Below are 18683 nucleotides of genomic sequence, written 5' to 3'. Positions count from 1 at the left end.
GAAGATCTCTCTTTCCCCAAATTGTCCTGAACTTCAACTTATAGCCAGATTAGCTTAGGTGGAAAGACAAACCAGCAACTGATCAAAAGAAAGGTGAGCTTGATAGCCTGAATGCCTCAGGATTTTAAGGAGGGGTCAGTTGCAAATCTATAGGGATTCCTATTTCCCATGTTCCTTGCCCAAAACTGTCACTCTCCCTGCTTTGTGTGTCCTCAAGATTAAAGTGTTACCATTTAAATCAGGTCTGTCTGCTTTCAGACACCAAAGAAGGGTACTGGAGATTTGAGGAGAACCATACATTTCCCCAAAGAGGAAAACTAGCTCAAGACAAGGGCTAAGGATTGAACTCAGGTCTCAAAGGGGAAATAGTGGCAGTTGAGATATTGGGAAGATGCAGAGGCAGGAAATTTACCTGCTCTCAACAAATAGCTAATATCAAGAAGGGAGGCTATGGGGCATTTCTCTAAATACCTTCTCCACCAGTCCTTAACCTCCACCTCCCAAATCCAAACTCTGAAGGGACATATTCTGTCCCACTGGAAGACAAATTGTGCCATCTTCCCCAAAGGGAAGAGAGGGCAAGATTGATCTCTTTCCTCTCTCCATTTCTTCAGTTGTTTCACCCTCTCTCTCCAGTTCCACAGTGTGTGTGTGTGTGACCTCTTTCTGGTCATACATTGCATTGGGTATAATTTATGATTCTCTCCAAAATGGTTGAAATATTTTGTCCATGTAAGCATGTTAACCATAAAACATGTACAGGAGATAGGTAGTTGGTTCACTGGGCCACAAAGAAATATTGATGGGTAAAATTTCATTACTTTACCCAAGACTTTATCCAAGACACTTTCTCTGTAAGCTACAAAGGCAAACCATCCACATGCACACATTCACACCTGGGTTACTTTTTTTTTAAATTCTTGGTTTATGGTACAATACATTCCCAAATGTCAAGGCTTCTTGACTAAGGTAAGACAGATATATAAGTTTATGATAATTCAAAGAAATGTAAATTAGCAAGAGAGATTAGAGATAAAATTCCAAATTTACCATTCATTCATTCATTACAAATCTCTGCTTTGCTTTAGGTGGTTAAATCTATCAAATATCATTGTTGGAAATTTTATCAGGCTATCTGTTGGAATGTGATTAATACATATAACTATATTCACTCTGACATGTGTACATTTGTATGCACACAGGTATGTATTATATATATATGTATTATATATATATATGTATTATATATATATATAATACATATATATATATATATGACCTAAGGAAGCAATATGGTATTGAAGGAAACCCAAATACATGTTTGTGTGTGTGTGTGTGTGTGTGTGTGTGTGTGTGTGTGTGTGAATTATCTATGCATTGACACTGGTCTTTTTAGATAAATCTTATTTTTCTTTCTATAAGTCAATAATTATTCTTTTAAAAATAAGAAAGCAAAAAGTCATATAATTGGTTTGAGAAGGTAGTTCTCTATCACAGAGTTTGACTCTATTGAGTAAATAACTGTTATGCTTTTAAAACCATTAATTTCTGCACTGATCTCATATCTGCCATTAAGTCTATAATGCAAAAGACACAATATTATCTTTGACCATCTGAAGTTGATGAGACAAAATCCCCATCCCAATTAAAATAAATACAGAAGGCTCAGACTTCTCTTTTCAAAATTATAGAACCTCTAGGAATAAAAAAAAAATTATTGAAGCAAGGTTTAATTGGAAGTTTGAAGGGCTGTATAATGCACTGATCTTTTGAATTGTTATTTACCCTTTTTGCTTGTAGGTAGAGCTCCAAGGAGTGGTTCTATTCTTCCTCTTCCTTGCAAAAGGAATAGCTAATAGCTATAGCATTCCTTTGATGGGCATATAAAGTCTCTGTATCTCTATATAATTCTCTTGTTTTGTCTGGGGTATAAACATTATTTTGTGTTAAGGAAGGTCCAACTGAGGCCAGGGAGGCCTTTCTGTCTAGTTCTGCTATTTATTGAAAGTATTTTTGTCTACTATTTTTGGGATATATTCAAAATCTATAGAACTCATTTTGATGGGAGTTTTTATTTACTCAGTTAAAAGTTAAACTACAGGGGGCAGCTGGGTATCTCAGTGGATTGAGAGCCAGGCCTAGAGGCAGGAGGTCCTAGATTCAAATCTGGTCTCAGACACTTTCTAGTTGTGTGACCCTGGGCAAGTCAATACCCAATGTCTAGCCCTTACCACCCTTCTGCCTTGCAACCAATACACAATATTGATTCCAAGACATCTCTATTGCTTAAATTGAGAAGGGAGATAAGTTGTATCTCACAACTAAATCCCCTAACACTTATTTTAATTGAAAAAGATATTATAATCTTCTAGAAGCTGAATGAGCTTTCTGACCATAAAATGAGAGTAAATATCTTAATCACAAGGCTCCAATAGTTTTCAAATACAGACATATCATAAAGATAATATAGGATGTGTTAGAATTAAGTGTGGTTAGACTCTGAAATATATTAATTACATGGTCACCAGGGATTTAACTTCTAAATCCCAAAATGAATTACTAAAGTAAATGGAATTTATTGTAGCTTATTTACAATATTTACAGTAGAAGGAAGATATTAAGGAGAGAGAGAGAGAGAGAGAGAGAGAGAGAGAGAGAGAGAGAGAGAGACAGACAGACAGACAGACAGACAGACAGACAGACAGACAGACAGACAGACAGACAGACTCTGGCTTCTTCTGATACAAGTTAGAATCTTTAAGCCCTAGCCTGGGGAAGAAAGTCTAAAGAAGATGGGCCTTACCTGAAGACTTCACACGTCCAGAAAGGCAGGGTCACTAAATCACTAAATCAACTTTTCAGTCACCATCAGTGACAGTCTAAAAGAAGTCTGGGTGTCTGCCTTCTGGTCACTACTCTGAGTCAGTGCCCAAATGTCTGCATGCCCAAATGACTGAATCTCCAAATGTCTGTCATCCTTTCAGCTCTGAGTGACTGATCCTTCACTCCAAGCCCAGGTGACTGACTGTTCTCTTCAGTCTTTTTTTCTTCTATTTAAAGACCTTTTTCTCTTGTGTCACCTCCTCTAAATTTTCACATTTACCAATCACAACATACACTTTTCTCCAGGACTGCCCATTCTTTAGTTCTCACCTTCTTTGCTTAGATTTTCTCCAGGACTGCCTACTCTTCAGTTTTCACCTTCTCTGGTTAGATTATATCTTTTTTGGGTTACTTAACATCTCTTTTGTTAAGTTCATCTTTTTGTAGTTAAAATCTAAAAACAGATTGTAGCTTACAATTCTAGCTTCACTATAAAGGAAGATCTAAGTACCTTCATTGTTACAATCAGGAAATAGCTAAATCCAATCGTCACAGATGGAACCTTTCCAATGGAATAAGCATAGCATATTTTGAAAAAAAATTACTTGCCCTTAAATGTTGTATATCAAAAAAAAATAATTCCTACCTCCAATACCAACTATCCTTATTCAGGTAGAACACAGACCATTCCTCTTCTTGAGACTTGCTCTCCGGTTTCTAACCTTTTAAAAAAGTAAGATATACTTTTGCACAATTAAGATAGCTTCCAGGTAATGCTATTGTTCTAGTACTCTTTTGACTCAAAGCTCTACTTCTGCCAGCTTGTTTGCTTACTACATGGGAAAAAATGTCTCTGTCCTTATCACTGGAGCTTTACTCTTCTCCATGGCCACTTCGTCTTTGAGAGTGAAGGTGGCATTATATTTCCATATGTAAGTTATGAGGTTGAATCCCTCATTCTAATTAATATTAACACACATTGGGTGGAAATTGAAATAGTTTCTTTTCTTAACTTTAGTTGTTGTCTGAAAGCCAGCTATCTAGCAGCTGGTTGGAGCCTAGTCTTCCAGTAACAGTGTGGGTGTACTCACAGATGACTGAGTAAAAACTATGATGGCAACAGCTTATATAAACTTTTTAAATATTTCTTAAAAGGGTTTAAGGAAGAAAAGGAGATGTAAATGAAGAATTGAGGAAATAGTCCCTAATTCTAAGAGGAAACTAAACTTTTCCCACACTGCTCATTTGCAAGAACCATCTTCCTGCTTGAGAAACATGAGTCCCCTTAAAATTCCTTAATCTATAAATAATCCCCAATATCTATTCTAAATAACCTATACTAATTAATAATCACCACATATAGTTTATAGTTAATGTCTCCTCATATTCTTTCCAGCTCACTCTTACAACTGTGAGCTCTTTGGACCTAGTTAGACTTCAATTGGCCTTGGTAGGCCTTAGTTGGCTGGCTTCCTTCTGCAGTCACACAGTGGAAAACAGTCTTTCTCTTTTCAGTTGATCTTTTACCAGAAGTTTATTTCCCAAACTCCAACCTGTTCTCCTCTTTCAACTGCCACTTGGTTTCCCATGGTTTTCCAGAGAGCAAGATCCAACCAGCCTCTCAAAGTAAACCCTCTCTCCAAGAGTGCCTGACAATTGGATACCAACAATCTCTAAGGCTCATCAGAATTTCCATTAGGAACTCCCCAAAAAATTCCATATGGTGTTTAAAGTGAAACTGAACTTATTCTTATTCTATTCCTATTTACCCAGATCTTAATTAACCCCAATATTTAATTAATCCCAATACACAGAAGATCATTCTTCTCAACTGATTCAAAGATGGGAACTAGGTTCAAACAAATCCTCAATTTGAGAGGCATAAAGCAATAGGTCACTAGACGAATGCAAATGACAACACCAAAGGAATATTTAGTGTAGAGTTACAATAAACAACCTCCTGTGCTGACTATGCATACTACAACAAAAAATGTTAAAAAACTTTTAAGTGTAGCAGCAAAGTGGCCAAGCTATAGGAGCTTCCAGGCTCTGGATCCTCTTGAAGAGACAGACCTTTACTCCTTTTGTTCTATACCAGAAAGCAGCAAGAGAACTGAGTAAAACCAGAAAGCGTATTATTGACCCTCCACCATTGACAAGAAAATGACATTTTTTCCATTTAAAGAGTCCTCAGACCTAAAGTCCCTATCAATATCAATAGCAATTGTATTGGAGTGACTGTCAATGTCTTCCAGTTACAGCTGCTAATAGTAAATTTCTACACTGGAAACTGGAAGGTACCTGCAGATTAATTAATAAAGGTAGATTCAGGACTCTACAAGAGCATCTCCCTCATAGTCCAAAAGAGAGTTAGTTAACCCTAGGATGAAAATCATGAGAACTCCATAAAGGAAGAAAAATAGCCATAGTATGGAGGAGATATCAGTTCTTGAAATTTGTTTCTATTCTCTCCAGGGATATTATATGTATAAGAGTATTATAAACCTTTAGTTTGGGGGAGATATTTTGGTTAAAATAGTTCTTCATATAGCTGCTAAGCAAATACCCTTTAAAAAGGCAAATTGTCCAGATGATAATCAGTAAGAACCATGCCAGATGGGGATCCATCAATTAGGGTACCAGAAATCCCAGTCCTTCAGTTCCCCCAAGAATCGTGAGAAGAGATATAATCAGACTCTTCTTATAGCTGTAGCCCATCAATATGAATTGTAATTGGGGATTTAGACCCAAAGAGGTCCAATGCATAGCAGAGTTAGTGGTCCCTTAACCATGAGGAGATATACTAAAAATCTTCAAGGGACAACAACAGTTAAGATCAGGAATATATCTTAGCATTATCTCCAAAAGTTATTTTTCACAATCTAATATGATGTCCAGATATCCCTATTTACTATGATTTCTTTAAATGATTCTATTCCCAGTAGCCATTCCCAAGAAGCAAAGTATTAGGTCATTCTTGTACACATTACACATCCCCAAAACTATCAATAGCTGACAAATTCACACAAACTCTTTATAAATAAGCACTAGATTTCTGAGAGTTCTAGCTACCTATTAAGTTTTAGACTCTTAACCTAACTTCTCTGCTCAGTTTATGTCATCACTATCCTCCTGGTCACATGGTTCTCAATCTAGAAGTTATTTTCTACCATCATTATTATAGGAAAGGGCATGACATCAGTGAAATCCCAGAACAAGAGTAGAAGGAGAGAGTATATTTCAACTATATTCTATCATTATGCAATCTAGTTTCTAAACAGTTCGTCCCTTAGATAAGCATAAAACATGATCTAGTTTCCTTTATGAACAAAAGGAAAATACTTCAGATCTAGACAGTTAGAAATTTACTGCACTAAAAATGCAAAAATGAAAGTGAAATACTGAAAGTTTCAACTAACAGGTGAGTCCAGTGGGGGATAGAGGTGAAACTGATGAAATTTGGAGCTAAAGTTATTTTTTTAAACCTACATGCTAGGGAAAAGGCAACACTTTAATGTGAAGAAAAAAAAAAAGCTTCAGCCTAGGCAGACAGTTGGCTTAAAAATAAAAATACTCAACTGCCTCAGCAGAAAGAAATTCCCTAAGGGATTAAAATGAAACTGACAGATTTGTATGTTAAGAAATGGGCCTCCACTAGGTCTCTCAAACCAAAAAAGCACATCATGGAAATTAACTGCTTTTTTAAAAGATTTCTCTGTCTTCCTTCTTTCCACTCAAAGGAAAGGACCTCAACTAAGACTGATTGCAAAAGAGAATATTGGTATATGTGGTGAAGCAAAAAGCCTTAAAAAAAGATCAGTGGAGTAAATGAAATATCATCAACTTAATTTGATCCCCAGTGTAAGGGACACCAAGAACTAAGGCATTAAAACCTCAGCAACCAAAATAAAACAATTTTTTTAAGAAATAAAGGTTTTTGTGATGCTAGAAATAACTAAGGCACAAATCCAAGAGAACAGAAAAACAAAAAAAAATTAATCCAATAAAAAATACCTCAATTATAAGAGCAATTAACATTCTTCATAGAAATGACATGAGTTTTCATTTAATGACATAATCGAAATTAGAGCTATGGAGGAAAAAATGAAAAAAAAAGATTAGCTTTAAAGAAGAGGTAAAAAACTTTACTCTACTAACAAGCTCCTTCAAAATGAGAATGTACCAAGTAGAAATCAATAAATACTGGATACAATAAGAGATCTTAAAATAAATCAAAGAGATAAGAGAATCTATTAAAATGCAAAGTGTGTCATATCAAAATCAAATGACATAGAAAACAGATCAAGGAAAGAGAGTTTAGGAATCATATTTTCTAAAGTCTGTGATCACAAAGAGACATTAGATATCCTGATCAAAGAAATTATTCTTAAAGATATTTATATTACCAATTACATTTAATAACAATTTCCCACATAAGTTTTCTGAAGTTATAAGGTCCAAATTGTCTCCCAACTTTCCTTTCCTCCCCTTTATCATAGATGACAATCAACCATATGCTTGATAATATATATATATACATATATATAAATTATCAAATACAGTAAATTATTTTTAAAAATTACTTAGGACATTAGAAGAAGAGAGGATTGTATAAACAGAAAGAAATCATTGATCACATCCTAATAAAAGTTCCCAAATGAAAACTATCAGGAGTTTTGTGCCAGTATCCATAACTTCTTAAAAAAATAAAAATAAAAAAGAGCCACACCTAGAGATAGGAGGTGCTGGATTCCAATGTGACTTCAGACATTTCCTGTACTATGCAATCCTAGGTATATTAAATATATTTGTCTAGCCCTAATTGTTCCTATGCCTTGGGACCAATAATTAATATCAATTCTAAGACAGAAGGTGAGGGTTTTTATTTTTTAACATATTAGACAAATGGAAAAGGAGGTACAAAAAGTAGTTGATGAAAATAACTCATTATGCAACAAAATTGGACAGATGGAAAAAGTGATACAAAAGCTAGAAAATAATTCCTAATAAATTAGAATTGAGCATCTGGAAGGTAAATTATCCATGAGACTTTGAGAAACAATAAAAAAGTCAAAAGAATGAAAAAATAGAAGAAAATATGAAATATATTACTGGAAAAAGAACTGACCTAAAATGGAGAAAGAATAATTATTAGACTATATGAGAGTCATGACCAAAACAAATAGTGCCTAGAAATCATAATTCAAGAAAACATCAAGGAAAACTGCCCTGATATCGTAAGATCCAGAGGGTTAAGTAGAGATCCCAAAAGGAAAATCCAAGTAATAATATAGCCAAATTTCAGGGCTCTCAAATCAGGGAGAAATTTTTACAAGCAACCAGAATGAAATAATACTAAATAAATAAAATTAAGATCTATAAGAACTATGATAATATAATCACTTTTCAAGGTTCCAGAAGGTCAATGATAAAGCACACTATTCATTACAAAGAAGTGATGAATTTAGGGTGCATAATGTACATGTATCTATGTGTATATGTGTATATGTATGTGTTTATGTATGTATGCATATATTTATCTATAAAGTCATTAAGGAAATTTGTTTTACTTGATTAAGCATGTTATTATTTTTTAATTTTTATTTAAATATTTTCCATAGTTACATGATTCAGGTTCTTTCCCTCCCCTCTTCCTCTACTCCCCTCCCAGAGCCAACATGCAATTCCACTAGGTTTTACATGTCTTATCACTCAATACCTATTTCCATATTAATCATTTTTGTAATAATCTTTCAAAAAACAAAACCCATAACCAATACCCATATTAACAAGTGAAAAATAAAATGTTTTCTTCTGTGTTTCTGTTTCCACAGTTCTTTCTCTCTGTGTGGATAGAAATTCTCACAAGTCCCTTGGGATTGTCCTGGATCATTTCATTGCTATTGCTATCAAAGTCTATTACATAAGATTCTCCCACAAGGTTTCAGTTTCTGCGTACAATCTTCTTCTGACTCTGCTCATTTCACTCTACATTGTTCATGGAGGTTTTTCCCGGTCATATGGAAATCAAGCAGTATATATCTCCCTATAGCACAATACCTTTCCATCATCAACACATACGACAGTTTGTTCAGCCATTCCCCAATCAAGGGACATCTCCTAATTTTCCATTTTTTGCCACCACAAAGAGTGTAGCTATGAATATTTATCTTGTACAAATGTTTTTCCTTATTATCTCTTTGGGGTACAAACCTAATAGTGGTATGGCTGAATCAAAGGATATGCATTATTTAAAGCCCTTTGGGCATAGCTCCCAAATTGCCTTCCAGAATGGTTGGATCATTTCACAACTCCACCAGCAGTATATTAATGTCCCAATTTTGCCATATCCCCTCCAACATTTGTATTTTCCTTTACCTTCATATTGGCCACTATGCTAAGTTTGAGGTAGTACCTGAGGGTCTTTTTGATTTGCATTTCTCTAATTATAAGCAATTTAGTATACTTTTTCATGTTCTTATTGATAGTTTTGATTTCTTAATCTGAAAACTGCTAATTCATATCCTTTGACCATTTGTCAATTGGAAAATGACTTGATTTCTTGTACATTTGACTTAGTTCCTTATATACTTGGGAAATTAGAGCTTTGTCAGAGAGTTTTGCTATAAAATATTTTCTCCATTTTGTTGTTTCCCTTCTAATTTTAGTTACATTGGCTTTGTTTGTATAAAACATTTTTAATTTAATACAATCAAAATTATTCATTTTATATTTTGTAATGTCCTCTTTCTTTTGGTTGGTCTTAAAATCCCTTCTTTTCCATAGATCACACAAGTATACTATTCTATGTTTACCTAATTTATTTGTGAATTCATTATTTATATTTAGGTCATTTATTCATTTTAAAATTATCTGGTACAGGGTATAAGATGTTGATCTAAATCTAATTTCTCCCATAATGTTTTCAAATTTTCCCAGGAGTTTTTGTCAAATAGTGAGTTCTTGTTCCAAAAGCTGGGATCTTTGGGTTTATCAAACACTAGCTTGCTGAGATCATTAATACCTAGTCTATTCCATTGATCCATGATTCCATCACTTAGCCAGTACTATATTATTATTTTTTTATTTTTTCCATTTGAATAAGTTTATTTAGTCAATTTAGAACATTATTCCTTGGTTACAATAATCACATTTTTCCCTCCCTCTCCTCCACCCACTCTTCCCAGAGCCAATGCACAATTTCATTGGGTATTATTTGTGTCCTTGATCAGAACCTATTTCCATGTTGTTGTTTACACTAGGATATTCATTTAGAGTCTACATCCCCAACCATATTTCTTCAACCCATGAATTCAAGCAGTTGTTTTTCTTTGGTGTTTTTACTCCTGCAGTGTTTCCTCTGGATGTGGATAGTGATTTTTCTAGTAGGTTCCTCAAAGATGTTCAGGGTCATTGCACTGCCACTAATGGAGAAGTCCATTACATTCGAGTGTACCACAGTGTATCAGTCTCTGTGTACAATGTTTTCCTTGTTCTGCTCCTCTCATTCTGCATCATTTCCTGAGGTTGTTCCAATCCCCATGGAATTCCTCCACTTTATTATTCCTTTTAGCACAATAGTATTCCATCATCAATATATACCACAATTTGTTCAGCCATTCCCCAATTGAATGGCATCCCCTCATTTTCCAATTTTTTGCCAACACAATGAGCGCAGCTATAAAAAATTTTGAACATGTCTTTTTCCTTACTATATCTTTGGGGTACAAACCCAGCAGTGCTATGGCTGGATCAAAGGGCAGACAGTCTTTTATTGCCCTTTGGGCATAGTTCCAAATTGCCCTCCAGAATGGTTGGATCAATTCACAACTCCACCAGCAATGAATTAATGTCCCAACTTTGCCACATCCAATCCAGCATTCATTACTTTCCTTTACTGTCATGTTAGCCAATCTGCTAGGTGTGAGGTGATACCTCAGAGTTGTTTTGATTTGCATTTCTCTGATTATAAGAGATTTAGAACACTTTTTCATGTGCTTATTAATAGTTTTGATTTTGTAACAGTCCATCCATGTGTATGTACAAGGTAGATGATTAATCTGTAAGGATTTTGTTGGGCAAGCACATGCTCAGTCTTGTGCATGGCAATAAAGGCACTGACCTGTGATGCCAGCATTCTTATGATTGTGGCATGAACACAGATTTTTTTGTGCTTACCTGGCTAAGGAAATCCATGCCTCTGCCTTGTTGTAATTTACAGCTGAACCAATGGCAATCTACTGTATCTTCATTAATATGTATTACATACCTTCACATCACAATGTCAATAAATATGAGCAGCTCACAGAAAGATGCCCTTTTTATCTCTTTCACCTGTCCCTCTCCTACCTGGAACTTGGCCTCTGGCCAAGTTTGTTTATTTTACATTTTGTGACTCTTTCTATGTCTTGCTTGGCTTTAAAGTCTTTCCTTTCCCAAAGATCTGACAAGTATACTATGCTGTGTTCGTCTAATTTGCTTATAGGGGCAGTTTTCTTGAATAATTTCCTGTAGTATTTTTCTTTTGTCATGGTCTTCTCGTAGACCAATGATTCTTAAATTGTCTCTCCTCAAACAATTTTCTAAATCTTCTGTTTTGTGAATGAGATATTTCATATTTTCCTCACTTTTTTCATTCTTTTCATTTTGTTTTATGGTGTCCTGCTGCCTTGTGAGGTCCCTTTATTCTAGTTGTTGTATTCTGGTTCTTAAAAACTGGATTTCATCCCTAGCTTTTAGGTCATGCTTCTCTTTCTGGTCTGATTTTCTATGGAGGTCATCTTTCATCCTCTTTACCTCTGTGAATTTCAATATCACACCTCATCTTTCTTCTCCTTTGCTGCATTTTCCAGCTGATTGATTTTGGCTTTCAAGGCACTGTGTTCTGTTTCCAGATGACTTATTTTGCTGTTAAAGTTGTCTTCAGCCTCTCCTAACTGTGTTTTGAATCGCATTTTGAGTTCTTCCAAAGCCTGTATCCAATTCGCTGGGATTTCTGATTTATCATTTGCTGATCCTTCCCCCTCTGTTCCACTTGCTGTATAGACGCTATCATAATTTCTTACTTCTTTTTCTGTTGTTTGCTCATATCCACCCCTTCTTTGCTCCACTTATTTGTCTGTGCTCTTGCTCCTCTCCTATTTTTGGTTGTGGGGGCTTCTTTCAGTCTCCCCTCTTGGAGCTTTGATAGAAGATCTCATGGTGTAGTCTCTGGGGGAGGTTTGTTGGGGATTTGAGCTTCCCTGTCCTCTGGAGGCTTTTGATTGGATTAATGTACAGCAGTCAATGAGGAAGGGGTGTGGAGCCTGGACTTCCCTGAATTCTGAAGTCTTTTAATGGGATTAAGTTCAGCTTGGTTGGGCTGAGTGTGCTCTGAGGCCAACACCTCCTGTAAGGCTGGAGCAAATGTGGAGTATCTCCACAGCTCTGGCCAGGCTGCCAGCTCTATGTTCCCTCTCTAGCTCCTTCCCTGCCATCTGTGTTCAATGCTATGATCTTGGCATAGCCCTGCCCACAAGGTACACCCTCCAGACCAGCACCTTTGCCTGCCCAGAAGTTCCTTCTGCCACTGGAGTCTCAGTGCACTAGGTTGGTGGGGAAGGGGTCTTAGGACCTTCCTTCTGCCTTCCCCTTAAACCTGAGTGTTCTCAGATTCTGGCTTTTGGGGGAGGGGCATACCTTTTGAATTGAGTCCAGCAGGAGGGTTCCTTGGCTCTGTCTTATTGTTAGGTTTGATTTTCAGTCTACTGGGAGCATTCAGTTTGTGATCGGTAAGGAAGGGTAGTCAGAGGTCTGAACTTCTGCTCCATCTAGGCCACCATCTTGACTCCACCCTCATAATCAGTACTATATTATTTTACTGCTTTGCATTACAGTTTAAGATCTGGTACTGCTGGGCCCCCATCTTTCACATTTTTTTAATTAGTTCTTTTGATATTCTTGAAACTTTGTCTTCCAGATGAACTTTGTTATAATTTGTCCTAATTCTATTTTTTTGGGAAAAAGGAGTTTTTTGGTAGTTTAATAGGTATGGCAATGGATAAGTAGATTAATTTGGGTATGATTGTCATTTTTATCATATTACCTCATCCTACCCATGAGGAGCCAATGTTTTTCTAATTATTTAGATCTAGTTTTATTCGTGTGAAAAGTGTTTTATAGTAGTCTTCATATAATTCATGAGTTTGTCTTGGCAGAATATTTTATTTTTGTCTAGAGTGATTTGAAATGGGGTGTCTTTTTCTAATTCTTGCTGCTGATTTTTGTTGGAAATATATAGAAATGCTAATTTATGTGGGTTCATTTTGTATCCTGCAACTTTTATAAAACTATTATTTCTAATAGTTTTTAGTTAATTTTCCAGGATTTTCTAAGTATACCATCATATCATCTGCAAAGCATAATAGTTTATTTTTGACTCAGCATATTATAAGAAAAAAACTTTTCTTTTTTCCTATAGTGCAGTTGTGGATATGAGACAAATTAGATCTCTGTATAATTTTTAAAAAATAGAGAGGGGGAAGGCACACTACACATGTGAAATATTGCATATACTTTCAGATAAGGAAATTGTATTATTAGTTTTGTTTAACTGAATTATTCTGATATATTAGAATTCTCACATAATCAGGGTAATTTGTAAGTATTTGTAATTTAAAATTAAAACATGAAGAAAATGTTTTCCTTTATTAAGCATAGATATAGATTTGTATTTTTATATATAGTGTATAATATGTAATATAACAACAATATAATATATATGATTTGTTATAAATATGTAATTAATAATAATAATTGTTTATTAAAAAAATAAAAGTCTCATATGAGATGTGTCCAAAAATGGTCTTATTTTTTTTCTTCCCTCTCTCCTACTTTACCTTTCTCCTTGAGAAGTCTGATAATATTATTAAGTTGTATGTACATTATCATATAATACACATTTCCCTTTTCATCATGCTATGAAACAAGAAACACATTGCTGACACTAGAGAAAAATTCATGGATCAAATAAATAGAAAAATGAAAGGTTTCCCTCTGCACTTGGACTCTGTTTCTCCTATGACAGTATCTTTTTTTTTTCATTAAGTGTCTTCACCTTGCATCACTTGATATAAGTCCAGGTTTTCTTTTTTTTTTTGTAATTTTTGCAATCTTCATCTTTGTTATTTCTTATGGCATCATAATAGTATCTTATTACAATCATATACTGCAAATTATACAGCCATTCTCAAGTTGATGGACATCCCTATGGTCTCTAATTCTTTGCCTCTACAAAAAGAGCTGCTATAAATATTTCAGAACACATAGTTTCTTTTCCTTTTCCTTAATCACTTTGGGAAACAAACATAGCTTTGATTTCTTCATCCAAAAACTGTCTGTTCATATCTTTTTGACAATTTTTCATTTGGAGAATGTCTCACACTGATGTAGTTGACAAAGTTCTCTTTATATTTTAGATATTAGACCTCTATCTAAGAAACTTTTTCCCAAATTATAGTTTCTTTTTAATCTTTAATCTATATGTTTTAATTGTAGAAAAACTCTTTAATCAAAACACTTAAAATTATGCATTTTATAGTTCATAATGCTTTCTATCTCTTGTTTATTCACACATTCTTCTCTTATGCATAAATCTAATAGGTAATATGTTCTGTGTTATCCTAATCTGTTTATATGTCTCTTTATACCTAGGCCACATATCCACTTTCATCCTATCTTGGTAAATGGTATGACATTGGTCTTTATCTAATTTCTATCAACCTACCTCCTAATTTTCCCAATAATTTTTACCAAATAGGAATTCTTATTCTGAAAACCTGGAATTTTACTCTTGACAAATACAAGGTTTATAACTGTTTGTTGTATGACTATTCTTTCCCACTGATACAGTTTTCGATTTCCTAGCCAATACAAAATAGTTTTCATAATTACTGGATTATAATATAGTGTGAAATTTGGTATTGCTAGACTTCCTTCCTTAACATCTTTTCATTATTTCCTCTGACATTTGCGATGTTTGTTTTTCCAAAATAATTTTATTATTTTTTCTAGTTTAACTTTTTAATTTAGTAATTTATTTGAAATGGCATTGAATAAGTAGATTTGTTTAGGTAGGATTGTCATTTTAATTATGTTGGCTCTGTTCATACATAAATAATTAAATTCTCTAATTAATTAGATATTTATTTGGGTAAAAAATATCTCATGATTATATTCATAAATATTCCAGATTTGTTTTAGAAGATATAATCCTAGGTGTTTTAGTCTATCTCTGTTTAATTTTAAATGATTTATCTCTTACTATCTCTTCTTGTAGGACATTGTTAATGATATATAGAAATACTGATTATTTATCTGGGTTTATTTCCTGCTACTTAGCTAAAATTATTGATAGTTTAAATTAATATTAGTTGAATCTCTTAGATTTTCTATTTATATGTAAAATGTATGTATATATTTATACATATATGTGCCATCATTTTATCTGCAAGAAGACAGTTTTAATACATTTTTGTGCATTCTAATCATTCCCATTTTTCTTCCCATATTGCTATTGATAGCATTTCTAGTCCAATATTAAGTTATATTGATGATAATGGGTATCTTTGTTTTACTCCTGATATTATAGGGAAGGCTTCTAACATCTCAATTACAGATATTTGCTGATGGTTTTAAATATATACTTCTTAGTAAACTGAGGAAAAACCCATTTATACCTTTGGTTCAAGTATTTATAACAGGAATGAGGGTTGTATTTTATCAAAAGTTTTTTCTGTATCCACTAATAAGATTTTTGTTACTTTTTCTTGATATAATCAATTGGATTTAATAGCTTTCCTTATGTAAGACCATCCATGGATACCTGATTTGAATCCTGTTTGGTCATAATGTATAATCTTTGTGATATATTGTTTTAGCCTTTTGGATAATATTTTATTTAGAGTTTTTGCATCTATAATCATTAATAAAATAGAAATATTATGTTCTTTCTCTGTATTTGCTTTTCTTGACTTAAGTATCAGTTCCTTATTCATTTCACAAAAGGAATTAGTTAGGATTCCTTTAGCAACTGTTCTAAAAATTTTATTTAATATTGCAATTAGATGATCTTTAAATGATTGGTAATATTCACTTTTAAATCCATCTGATTCTGATGTTTTTTCTTTAGAAAATTCTTTTATAGCCTGTTTAATTTCTTTTCTAAAATAGGTTTATTAGAATAGTCAATTTCCTCCTGTTAATTTAGAAAATTTATATTTTTGTAAGTACTCATCCATTTCACTTAAATTATTAAATCTGTTGTAATATCATTGCTCAAAACAATGCCTAATAATTATTTTGATTTCATCTTCATCAGTAGCAAATTCACATTTTTTTTCATTTTGATGCTCATGACTTGATTTTCTTCTGTCTTTTTTTCCATCATATTAATGAATAGTTTATTTTTTAATAAACAAATTCTAAGTTTTATTAATTAATTCAATGGATTTATTACATTCATTTGCTAACCTCACCTTTAACTTTTAGGATTTTCAAAATAATATTAATTGGGGATTTTTAATTTATTCTTTTATAGTATTAAATTGCATTAATTCTACTTATTGGAAAAAAATTATACTTTTCTCTAGTTACTGATTTTACTCAATCCCATAAGTTTTGCTATGTTATCTCATTATTATAATTTTCTTTAATAAAATTATTTTTTCTGTGATTTGTTCTTTAAACCACTCATTCTTTAAGATTACGATTTTTAGTATTCTGTGATTCTTGTTAGATTTAAAATAGTTTTGAGCGTTAAATAGTTGTAGATAAGAGAATGGGAGACATAAACTGTGATAATTAAAATGTTTGGGAGCAAGGGAAATATATATATCAATTTTGACCGCTGAAATATGTTTTCTACTGTGTCTTGGGTTTATATAAATATAAGATGGTCTCCAGGGAATATATTCCCAATTTTATGAATATGCCCAAGCCAACTGGGTTTTATAGAGAAATTTAATTTATAATACACTGATTAATCAATAGAAAAAGTGAGAAAGTAAGAAAGGAATAAGAATGAAGGGCCTCAAGCCAATAAGGCCTAGACCTCAGTCCTAAGAGATAAATCAGTCAGTTGGTTTTATCACTCACCCAAGATCTCTCTAGGTAAGGCTTCTCATGCCAACCTCAGGCTCCACCTTCAAGAGAGCCTCCTTTCAAGAAATGTTTTCAGAGAATTCTCCTCCTGACTCCTCCTGAGTTCTCCTTCCACAGCCTCCTTCAAAACCTCTCCAGGAACTCTCCCTCCAGGATCTCTCCTCTCAGACCTCCTCCAGAGTAACCAACCTCCTCCTTCAGAGCAAAACCTCCTTCTCCCCGGTCCTCAGACCCCTGCTATCTTTCAAGCCAACAATCTAAGTTCCCTCCCCTCAGTTCTCACATCTACCAATCACTGTCAATGTCTCCCCTGTGCCAATGGTGGCTCTAGTTTAACCCAGGACAGCCCAGAGGTCTCCCCCCTTTGCACATATCTGTTGAAGGTCATATTCTCAAATAATTAAATCTTGATCTTTGCTGCAGCCCTTCCTAAATCCTGTTACTCTGAGTAGGGTGGAGATTGTAAGTTCCAAGACCTGGTTCTGTCATTCCAAGTATCTCTATTGTATCAATTCTAAAATCAATCATGACTCAAAGAACTTCCTGTTCTATACTTAAGCATAGGTCAAAGCCCTTTCCATTGTTTAGCAAAAGGTTTCTGTCCTAAAGTAGTCTTAAGTAGGGAGGAGAAGGATCCTCCCATCCCAAGGAGTTTCACATTCCAATAGAGTTCTTACTATCAGTAGGAAATTTTTTCAAGTAGGAACCAACATTAATAAGTCTAAGAAATTTTAAGGTTTACATTCTATAGACCTTTATTAAACATTTCTATTGCATTATAATCTCCAATGGATATAGTTAATATTTCTAATTTTCTGCAATTAATGATAAAATTTTTATCATAATTTATGGTCAATTTTTGTGAAGGTACCATGTGCCAATGAGAAAAGGGAATATTCCTTTCTATCCCCATACTATTCCCTATAGATTTTTAACATGTCTAAATTATCTAATATTTTATTCATCTCCTTGACTTATTTCTTGTGTAATTAGACCTTTGACCTACATTACCAAGCACCACACTCTTCCCCATCATTACATAGTGATGTAGGCAGGATACAATTCTCTGTTTTTCTGCCTCTCTTCCCTTCCTGTGATAGCTTTCATGGAGTAGGCCTTTTGAGCAGGTAGATTAGCTTGGGTACATGGTTTTATTATGTTAGGTAATTACCTTTTTATTCCTTTAATTTCTAGTGAATATTTATAAATTTTATAAAATATAATATTTGGAGTTATTGTATATTAATTTTAATTTTACATTCTTTTCTTTCCTTTTTGGTTAACTTTATCCAGTTCTGAGAGGAGAAGGTTTAAATCACCCATAATTTTATTCTTGTTATCTATTTCCAACTGTGATTCTTTTAGCTTTTCCTTTAAAATTTCATATGTTATAACATTTGTTACATATATGTTTAGTATTAATAATACTTCATTATATATGATACTTTTTAACATAATGTAGTATTCCTGTTTATCACTTTTCATTAGATCTGTTTTTGCTTTAACCTTGCCTGACATCATTAATGCTGCTTCTGCTTTTATTTTGTCAAATGAAGCATAATATATTTTATTCTATTTTTTATCCTCTATTTGTTTTCATTTTTAAAATGTGTTTCTTGTTAACAACATATTGTTAGATTTTGGTTTTTAATCCATTCTGCTATCTATTCCATTTTCAGGTTGAATTCATCCCATTCACATTCAAAGTTATAACTATTAGT

Source organism: Monodelphis domestica, chromosome 1 (assembly GCF_027887165.1).
Source record: "Monodelphis domestica isolate mMonDom1 chromosome 1, mMonDom1.pri, whole genome shotgun sequence".
In the NCBI taxonomy this organism is placed as follows: domain Eukaryota; kingdom Metazoa; phylum Chordata; class Mammalia; order Didelphimorphia; family Didelphidae; genus Monodelphis; species Monodelphis domestica.
The sequence above is the reverse complement of the archived record's forward strand: the minus strand, read 5'-3'. Positions refer to the sequence as shown.